This window comes from Oryctolagus cuniculus, chromosome 17 (assembly GCF_051225735.1).
Source record: "Oryctolagus cuniculus isolate XC-2025 breed Fujian yellow rabbit chromosome 17, ASM5122573v1, whole genome shotgun sequence".
Lineage (NCBI taxonomy): Eukaryota > Metazoa > Chordata > Mammalia > Lagomorpha > Leporidae > Oryctolagus > Oryctolagus cuniculus.
Window position 1 is genome coordinate 607,896 of NC_142883.1, and position 8,680 is coordinate 616,575.

The window sequence follows — 8,680 nt, forward strand, 5'->3', positions numbered from 1 at the left end:
GCTCCCTGCTAATGCACTTGGGAAAGCAGTGGAAGATGGCCCAAGTCCCTGGGCCCCTGCACCTGCGTGGGAGACCTGGATGGAACTCCTGGCTCCTGGCTTCAGTCTGGTCCAGCCCTGGCTGTTGTGGCCATTTGGGGAGCGAAACAGCAGATGGAAGACCTCTCTCTCTCTCCCTCCCTCCCTCCTTCCCTTCCTCCCTCCCTCTCTGTCACTCTGCCTTTAAAATAAAATAAATAAATCTTAAAAAAAAAAAGGAAATAACTCAAACTGCCAACAACACAGCAGAGGGGCTGGCAAAGCACGTGCCATGCACAGAGCCTTCCCTCACCAGGGGTGAGTCCACATCCGGTGCACGGTGACGTCACCACACAACCTCAGAGCTGCTTTCTCCTCCCTCCCTCCTTCCCTCCCTGGCTTCCTTCCTTCCTCTCTCTCTCCCTAAAGATTTATTTATTTATTTGAACAGCAGAGCTACAGAGAGAGAGAGAGAGAGGTCTTCCACCTGTGGGTTCATTACACAGATGGCTACAATGGCCAGGGCTGGGCCAGACTGAAGCCAGGAGCCAAGAGCTTCTTCCCGGTCTCCCACGTGGGTGCAGAGACCCAAGCACTTGGGCCGTCTTCCGCTGCTTTCCCAGGCCACAGCAGAGAGCTGGATGAGAAGTGGAGCAGCCGGGACTTGTACCGGTGCCCACGGAGCTCCTTCACATGCTCGGGGTGTGCAGAACTCGGCACAGAGTATTGTGTCACCACAGAAGCCGGAAACGCCACTGGACGACATCACGGGAAACGAGGCAGGCAGGGCTGCAGGAAGTGACAACACAGTGGAGACAGCCCGAGACTCAGAAGGCTCCCAAAGAGAGAAAAAAAAAAAAAAAAGGCAAAAAAAAAGCAGAAGGAAGATGAGGGTAGCAGAGGGGAAACCCGAGATGTGCCCAGCGGGCAGCCGCCCACCGATGACTGATGTAAACACGGCCAGCCCGCAGGAACTCCACCCAGCGCTGCTGAAAGATTAATTTTTAAAAAGATTTTAAGTTCTAGTCCCAGCTGCTCCTCCTCCAATCCAGCTCTCTGCTGTGGCCTGGGAGGGCAGTGGAGGATGGCCCAAGTCCTTGGACTCTGCACCCACGTGGGAGACTGGGAAGAAGCACCTGGCTCCTGGCTTCGGGTCAGCGCAGCTCCAGCTGTGTGGGCATTTGGGGAGTGAACCAACGGAAGGAAGACCTTTCTCTCTGTCTCTCCCTCTCACTGTCTGTAACTCTACCTCTACCTCTCAAATAAATAAATAAAATCTGAAAGAAAGAAAGAAAGAAAGAAAGAAAGAAAGAAAGAAAGAAAGAAAGAAAGAAAGAAAGAAAGAAAGAAAGAAAGAAAGAAAGAAAGAAAGAGCCGGCGCCGCGGCTCACTAGGCTAATCCTCCGCCTAGCGGCGCCGGCACACCGGGTTCTAGTCCCGGTCGGGGCGCCGGATTCTGTCCCGGTTGCCCCTCTTCCAGGCCAGCCCTCTGCTGTGGCCAGGGAGTGCAGTGGAGGATGGCCCAGGTGCTTGGGCCCTGCACCCCATGGGAGACCAGGAAAAGCACCTGGCTCCTGGCTCCTGCCATCGGATCAGCGCGGTGCGCCGGCCGCAGCGCGCAGGCCGCGGCGGCCATTGGAGGGTGAACCAACGGCAAAGGAAGACCTTTCTCTCTGTCTCTCTCTCTCTCACTGTCCACTCTGCCTGTCAAAAAAAAAAAAAAAAAAAAAAAAAGAAAAGAAAGAAAGACGGAGCCACAAAGATACACAGGGGGTGGAGGGGTCTTCCATGTGCTGGTTCCTCAAATGGCCGTAATGGCCAGGCCTTGGACAGGTCAAAGGCTGGAGCTTGGAACTCCATCCAGGTCTCCCACGTGGGTGACCAGAACCCGGGAACCCGAGTCATCGCTGCTGCCTCCCGGGCGCACTGGCAGAAGCCGGGTCAGAGGGGCAGCGGTCGGGCTGGATTGACCCCAGGCAGCCCGATGTGGGATGTGGTGCAGTGCACCGACCCCTGACCCAGTGAGCCGAATTTGTTCAAGACTGCAATCCTGAGCTACAGAAAATCAACCAAAACATACAACACACACGAGATGCTCTCAGAACATCTTGAAATAACAGCAAACCTGCTGTGACGTGGGCAGACTAAGCATCGCCTGAGTGGTTTTGCTCGTGTAGGTTTTCCAAGATGGATGCCGCTCATACCACACAGGCCTCCACATCAGTGAGCGAATCAGGAACCCTCAACGGTTCCGAAGGAGCTGGTGCGTGGCACAGTGGGCAAGCCGCCGCTGGGGACGCCGGCATCCTGTATCTGAGTGCCAGTGCTGCTCCGCTTCCAATCCAGCTCCCTGCTCGTGAGCCTGGGAAAGCAGTAGCAGATGGCCCAAGACCTTGGGCCCCTGCACCCGTGGGGGAGACCCGGAAGAAGCTCCCGGCTCCTGTCAGCCTGGCACAGCCCCAGCCATTGTGACCCCTTGGGGAGTGAACCAGCGGATGGAAGACCTCTCCCCGTCACTCTGCCTTTCAAGCAAATTCATAAGTCCTTGTTTAGAAAAAGTGAAAAGGATCCGCAGAACACGTGGAGACGGTGTCTACTGGGTCAGGAGAGGAAAGGACACCACCTCTCGCGGGAACAAACAGCTCAAGGTGTGAGGTCCAAGTGCAGAGAGGAAGGAGTTACAAACGCGACGGTTTCCGTTTCTGCCCGATGAGACAGGAAACGCTGAAACCCACCGCGTGGGGAGTGTGGCACCGCGCTGGGGGGCAGCCCCTGAACCCCACAGCTCACCGAGCGTGGCCAATGCGGATGGAAACTTTTGCCAGTAAGAACATAAAAACGACCGAAGCCTTTCTAAATAATCAATGGTAAAAGGCAAACTCGAATTATCTTTCTTCTTAAAATTGTTTATTTGGGGGGCCAGCATTGTGGTTTAGAGGGTTATGCTGCTGCCTGCAGTGCTGGCATCCTGTATGGGCACCAGTTCGTGTCCCAGCTGCTCCACTTCTGATCCAGCTCCCTGCTAATGGCCTGGGAAAAGCAGCGGAGGACGGCCCAAGTGCTTGGAAGTAGCTCCTGGCTTCCACATGGCCCAGGCCTGGCTGTTGCGGCCATTTGAGAAGTGAACCAATGGATGGAAGATCTCTCCTCCCTCTCTCTCTCTGCTTTCCAAATAAATAAGGCTTTTAAAAATTATTTATTTGGGGCCGGCGCCGCGGCTCACTAGGCTAATCCTCCGCCTAGCGGCGCCGGCACACCGGGTTCTAGTCCCGGTCGGGGCGCCGGATTCTGTCCCGGTTGCCCCTCTTCCAGGCCAGCTCTCTGCTGTGGCCAGGGAGTGCAGTGGAGGATGGCCCAAGTGCTTGGGCCCTGCACCCCATGGGAGACCAGGAAAAGCACCTGGCTCCTGGCTCCTGCCATCGGATCAGCGCGGTGCGCCGGCCGCAGCGCGCCGGCCGCGGTGGCCATTGGAGGGTGAACCAACGGCAAAAGGAAGACCTTTCTCTCTGTCTCTCTCTCTCTCACTGTCCACTCTGCCTGTCAAAAAAAAATTATTTATTTGAAGTGCAGAGGGCAAACAGGGATCTCGGTTTTAACCGCTAGCTCATTCTGCAAATGGGCTGGGACCCTGCGCGGCTGAAGCCAGGAGCCTGGAACTCAGTCTGGGTGCGGGGACGCAGCTCGGTGAGGGGCTGCCTCCCAGGTGCGCATCAGCAGGAAGCTGGGCCCGGAGGAGGCGGAATGGAACCCAAGCCCCAGGCCAGTCGCCTGCCCCATCTCCCTACTGTCGCTATAAAAACAGCATTCCTGGGGCCAGCACTGTGGCAACGCGGGTTAAGTCACTGCTCTGGACGCCGGCACCCACACGAGTGCCGGTTTGAGGTCAGCTCCCCGGTTATGCACCCGGGAAAGCAGTGGGTGATGGTCCGAGTACTTGGGCCCCTGCTGCGGCCATTTGGCGAGTGAACCAGCACATGGAAGGACTGTCTCCCCCTTTCAGCCTGTCATTCCTTCTTACAAAGCCACACCCCTCAGGCCAAGTCCGCAGCCAGACTCGGCAGACACGTGAGGCTGTCGCTGGGCAGGTGCAGGTGTCAGCGCCCCACTTCCTATCCTTGCCCCCAAAGCAAGGGCTGCAAATCGCACCCGGGGGAAGGCCCCACTCCCCGGGCCGGCCGGCGGGCACCTGAGGGCTGGGGGCCAAACCCACCCCCGCCCGCCCCGACTCCGCTGCGGGGGCCACAAGTCCCGGCCACGCACGGGGACGACGGCTGGGCAGGGCCGGCGGGCACAGGCGGAGCGACAGGTGTGGACGTGCCACTCCCAGGCCCCGTGGCCTGCGCAGACGTGACCCTGCCCGCCCCAAGGGCCGGTGACCCCGCGCTGTCGCATCCCATGTGCACGCGTGAACCCCCGGTCCCCGTGACCGGTGCGGGCGCCGCGACCCCGCGCTCCGACGACCTCTCGGGTCGGGACTGAGCACTCGCGCCCAGAGGCTGCCGCCCTCGGGCTGAGAGGCCGGCGCAGCTCGGTCCCCCCGGCCCGGAACGCTCGGCGCGGACTCCCGGGGCAGCGCGGAGCGCGCAAGCGCAAAAGTGCGTGCCTCGCGAGGGGCGGGGCGGCGACGCGCGAGCACGTGACGGGCTGGCCACGTGACTGGCCGCCCCAGGTGACCCGCGCCGGTCTCGCTGCGGGACGTCGCAGGGTCCTGCTCCTCCGGAGCGCGAAGCCGACCCCCGGCTCGCCTGCCCCTCGCTCTCGCGCTCTCCCCCGGCGCTGGCGGCGACCCCGGCCACCGAGCGGCTCCCGCCCGCCAGGCGGACTCGCCTGGAAGCTGACAGGCGGCAGGGACGGCCCCGGTGCTCGCCACTGGGCAGTGTCGGTCGGAAGCGTGACCCCACGCCTCTCAGGGCCAGCTGCCCCGGAGCGTAAGGTACCGGAAGGGCAGCTTCCCGGCGTCCGTCAGGGACGGGGTCAGCGAGGTCGCCGCCCCCAGCCCGCGGTGCGGTTTCCGGTGGTCGCTGGGACTCGTCCGCAGGGTGTGAGCCCGGCAGGGTCTCCCTCCCTGTCCCCATGGCCGTCTTGGTCGGCGGCCACTCCACCGCGTCACCAGGGTGGCTGCAGAGGCTGCCCGGTCCGCCTGCCCCGCGCTGGGGGTCGGCTCTGAAGTTCTGGGCCTCTTGCAAGCCCTCGCATCCGGCTTCACTGAGCCGGGAGATGGCCACCTGTCCACCTGCAGCCGCGCCTGGACTGCCCGGACGCGGGGATGCCGGTCAGATCCTGGCGAAGGCTCGGGCTCCAGAGCAGTCCTGTGGCCTGGGAGCGGAAACTCGGCCTGCGGGTGGTCCCCTGGCCGTGCGGCCCCGTGCCCTGTTGTGGGTGTCGCAGCTGGAACCCGGGCTCCGGCAGGTGTGGTCCCGTACTGGGTCATAGCTGTTTCCGGTCGTGCTGCGAAATGTTCTGTTTGTCCCGCGCCCCTCCCCAGCTTCCTCTTACCTAAGACCACCTGGAAGTGCGAGGGCCAGTGAAGGGATGGGACATGCTGGCGCGAAGGTGGGAGGGAGGCCGGCCTGCCTCAGCTGTCAGGGTGGACGCCCCTCAGAGGACAGCCACAGCCCCGTGTGGTGGTCACGCCATCACCTTAAGCTCTCACAGAGCCCAGGACCTACTCCCGGCCTTTACCTGTTGTCTTTGGGATACTGACCCCCCACTCCCGCCGTTGGGCTTGTTTGGCAAAGTAACTCATGGGTGGCCAGTGCTGTGGCTTAGCAGGTAAAGCCGCCACCTGCGGTGCATCCCATGTGGGCGCCAGTTTGAATCCCGGCTGCTCCACTTCCAGTCCAGCTCTCTGCTAGGCCCTGGGAAAGCGGAGGAAGATGGCCCAAGTCCCACCCGTGTGGGAGACCTGGAAGAGGCTCCTGGCTCCTGCCATTGTGGTCACATGGGGAGTGAACTGACAGATGGGAGACTCTCTGCCTCTCAAGTAAATAAATAATTTAAAAAAGGTAATTCATGGGACTTGCAGTTTGGTGTAGTAGGCTAACCTTTGCCTGGCACGCTGCCTCCCACGTGGGCACCAGCTCAATTCCCGGATGCTCCACTGCCGATCCAGCTCCCTGCTAATGTGCCCGGGAGGGCAGTGGAGGACGGCCCAAGTGCTTGGGCCCCTGCAGCTGCATGAGACCAGGATGAAGCACCTGGCTCCTGGCTTCAGTGTGGTCCAGCCCTGGCTGCTGTGGCCATTTGGGGAGTGAACCAGTAGATGGAAGACCTCTCTCTCTCTTTCAAATAAAGCTTCCAAAAACAAATTTTTTTTCATTAGACTGCAGCCATTTCCTTTGAATACCCTGGCTGATACTAATAGCTTGATCCCTCCAATTTTTTTTTTTTTTTTTTGACAGGCAGAGTGGACAGTGAGAGAGAGAGAGACAGAGAGAAAGGTCTTCCTTTGCCGTTGGTTCACCCTCCAATGGCCGCCGCATCGCACCGATCCGATGGCAGGAGCCAGGTGCTTCTCCTCGTCTCCCATGCGGGTGCAGGGCCCAAGCACTTGGGCCATCCTCCACTGCACTCCCTGGCCACAGCAGAGAGCTGGCCTGGAAGAGGGGCAACCAGGACAGAATCCGGCGCCCCGACTGGGACTAGAACCCGGGGTGCCGGCACCGCAAGGCAGAGGATTAGCATATTGAGCCATGGCGCCAGCCCAATCCCTCCAAATTTTTCACTGGCTCAAGAGAACTGTATTTACTATTAAAGTCCCACTTTTACCATAAGTTTCACTGTGGATTCAAGGGGTTTGTCGCCCGAGGATTGATGTCCAGAATGTTCACGCCTCTTTGAAAACGCAGGCTTTTGGGAAGCAGATGGATGGCTTCAGTCCTCGGTTCCCCGCCACCCACTTGGGAGACCTACACTGAGATCTGCACTCCTGGCCTCGCCTGGCCCAGCCCGGCTGTTGCAGGCATTTGGGGAGTGAACCACTGGTGGGAAGCTCCCACTGCCTCTTTCAAACAAGATAAAAACTGAAGTGAGCACTGCAGTGCCGAGGGCCAGGCGTCCCATGTCGTGTCTGGGTTCAAGTCCTAGCTCTGCTTCCAATGCCAGCTTCCTGCTCGTGTGCACCCTGGCAGGCAGCAGGTGGTGGCAAGTACTTGGGCCCCACCACCCACATGGGACGCGCAGACCGAGTTCTGGGGTCTTGCCTTTGGCCTGCCCCAACCCTGCTTGCTGTGGGGATTTGGTGAATGGACCAGTGGATAGAAGATCTTTCTGCCTTTCAAATAAAAAAAACTTCTTTAAAGGTAAAGAAAATATAGGCTTTTATTTTCCTTCAAACCATGAACCTGAACAAGCAAGAATCTCTTGAGACTTCGGTTCTAGGCAGTTTGGAAAGAAGAAACTGCGCCCATGGCCACAGGGAGAAGTGCTGAGCAGAACTGGAGGGACAATCTGTGACCGTCCAGGTAACAGGAGACGGAGACATGCTCTTTGTTCCTCTCCAAACGTCAGTCACCACCAGCACCTCCAGCCATCACCCCGTCCAGGGGCACGGACACTCGGGGCTGCACAAGCTGTTTCATTGTTAACGGCAGAAAAGAACACAAATCCAGACTTCTCTGTGTGATGAGGGAAGGGCAGACTTCGTCTGCTGTGTGATTGGACACCTGCCTCGTCTCACCGGCCCTGGCTTGTCCTCTGGTCATCTGGGGACACTGTGACAGCAGTCAGAGGCAGAATCAGCCAAGGACCTGGCAGGCAGCAGAGTGGCGCAGCGGAAGCGTGCTGGGCCCATAACCCAGAGGTCGATGGATCGAAACCATCCTCTGCTATGTGCTCCCTTTTCCTTCCTGGCCCCAAGCTGCACACTGCTACTGCCAAGGCAGGGCGGGCGCTGGCTGCAGCCAGGACCACGGTGCAGCGGTCAGCACTCCGGACTCTGGGGGGCTTGTGCACCCCTTTCCCCCACTCTTCCCCTCCCACCACCTCTCCTCAAGGCGGGCCCTGGGGCTGTGGGTTCTATGGTGTAACAGTTAGCACTCTGGACTTTAAATCCAGCAATGTGAGTTCGAATCTCTGTAGAACCTACCCCACCCAGTAGCTATTTTATAGACCTGGGGGCCTCCAGTACCCCTCCAGGGTCCACCTGCATTGAGGCTGAGCCCTCACCTGCCACCCTCAGGCTGGGCGCCTGCAGCACCCCTCCCCCTTCCAGCCCAAGAATGCCTCAGGTGTACCCAGGACTGCAGCCCCCACCCCCCACATCAGAGGTCCACCTGTTGGTCCTGTTTCCCAAATGCCTGCATCAGCTGGGCTGGGCTGGGCTGAAGCCAGGAATCCCAGCCGGGTCTCCCACGTGGGCGCGGGGGCCCACACACTTGGGCCATCCGCTGCTGCTTTCCCAGGTGCCTCAGCAGGGAGCTGGACTCAGAGCGGCACCCAGGTGTGACGCGAGCATCCCAGCGGGGCTGCGCCCACAGTGCCTGGAGCTCAGCTGTCCCTCCCTCCACGCACTGCCTCCATCTCCCACATGGGCGACTGGCTGTTTTGCCGGCTGCCGCAGCTCGGTTATGCCATACACAGACCCAGCAACAGCATCGAGGTGCTCATCAGGCACCTGTCAGGCGGTTTCCCGGCTTCCGCTGGGGCCACCCCGCCAAACCGC

General features: G+C 59.9%; 1 non-coding gene across 1 annotated transcript; it reads left to right on the forward strand.

The window, feature by feature from the left end:
* Window positions 1-7,775: 7,775 nt before the first annotated feature.
* TRNAM-CAU (transfer RNA methionine (anticodon CAU)) lies at window positions 7,776-7,847 on the forward strand. The gene has a single exon. It is a non-coding gene; the product is annotated as a tRNA-Met (tRNA).
* The last annotated feature ends 833 nt before the right edge of the window (window positions 7,848-8,680 follow it).